Source organism: Puntigrus tetrazona, unplaced genomic scaffold (genome assembly GCF_018831695.1).
Source record: "Puntigrus tetrazona isolate hp1 unplaced genomic scaffold, ASM1883169v1 S000000006, whole genome shotgun sequence".
In the NCBI taxonomy this organism is placed as follows: Eukaryota; Metazoa; Chordata; class Actinopteri; order Cypriniformes; family Cyprinidae; genus Puntigrus; species Puntigrus tetrazona.
This window is the reverse complement of record NW_025047686.1, coordinates 485,489-486,968: the sequence shown is the minus strand read 5'-3', so window position 1 is coordinate 486,968 and position 1,480 is coordinate 485,489. Positions and strand designations below refer to the sequence as shown.

Below are 1,480 nucleotides of genomic sequence, written 5' to 3'. Positions count from 1 at the left end.
AAGTTCAACCCCCGGTCTCACAGACAAGGCTTAGGCGTAGGCCTAAAGTAAAATATAAAAGCTGTTTCTGCTGAAATAAAGTTGCACTGACCGATCCTAAAACATGCCAGTGACCTTGTTTTGTCTTAAGATGCACAAGGCTTTATTTTTTTTTTTAATTAAGGCTTAATTAAACTACTGGTTTGGGCTAAGCCTTGTCTATGAAACCAGTCCCAAATCTCACAATTTAGACTTTGTTTCTTGCATTACTAAAAAAAAAAAAAAAAAAAAAAANCACATAATGAAAAATATAGGTAATTGTGACCCCTCCCCTTTAGAATAGGTTATTATCTAACGATTCAAAAAACTGTGAAACAAAGTCGGAATTAGGAGATACGTATGGAAGCCCGTTTCCGCCACTGAATAAAAAATGGTTATTGCGACTTTTTATCTAACCATTCTGACTTTTTTTTTCTCAGAATTGCGAGATATAAAGTTTAAAATGGCATACAAAGCTCTGTTTATGTGTCCTGTAAGAGTCACATCTCGTGGTTTCCTGTGGTGCTTTGCCAGAAAAAAAAGTGTCGCAAATAAGAGAAAAAAAAGGCAGAATTGTGAGATAAATAACCTTTTTTTATTTTTTATTCAGTGGCGGAAACGGGCTTCCATAGATATGACCTCAGAGCTGCAAAAAAAAAAGTTTTTTTCTTATTCTGTGGTGGAAACGGACTACCAAATTAGTTTGATTAGTGCTTTGTTTCGAAGAGATGAAATGGTTTGTTAATTTAAAAAGATGCCTATTTTGCAAACGGCTATTATGAAATGTAGTTACGTCAGTAGCTTCAGCTTCCCAACACTGGATGTAATGCTGCAGTTTGTTTTTTTTTGTCGTGTTATAATAACACAGCACCAGACCAGCGGCTCAAGAGACCATACATCTGCTCTAGATGTTGACCAGTGTCTCTGTTTTCTGTTTCTTTTGTAGAAATATGTCATTCAGGTTTACCAAAAGGTAGGACCCTCGATGGGCTGTGTGCAGTTAATTAGCGCTGAAATACCAAGATTAACTCTTAACCCTAGTGTGAAGACGTTTCCGATTAATCGCTTGTCACTCACCTTTGACACACGCCGTCTCTTAATGGGAGCGCGACTGAGCATGCCTGAGACTTCTGCTGTTTTCTGACGGGCAGCACCTCACAGACATTACTAATCACCCATGCATGCCTGTTCACAGGTTACAACTGAGCACAATAGATCCATTAGACTCCTTATTAGATCCTCATTTTCCATTCACATCTTTTATCTTCAAGGAGAAAGGATGTGCGTTTTGTTCGGTTAGATGATAAACTGCAGCATTCAATAGTGGGAACATTAGTTGAAAATGATATTCTTCAGTAAGCCATGAAGAATTAAAAATTTAAATTAAATTAAACTTCAATTAAAGTTTAAATTTATATGCAATTGAATAAAACATAATAATAATAATAATAATTTTGAATAT

At 35.8% G+C, this 1,480-nt stretch overlaps 1 long non-coding RNA gene across 1 annotated transcript in view; it reads left to right on the top strand.

Moving 5' to 3' along the window:
* LOC122332172 overlaps window positions 1–1,480 on the top strand; it is a 2,169-nt gene extending 689 nt beyond the window's left edge. The window contains exon 2 of the long non-coding RNA XR_006248458.1: window positions 965–1,480. This is a non-coding gene — a long non-coding RNA (uncharacterized LOC122332172). The remainder of the gene's footprint in view (window positions 1–964) is intronic.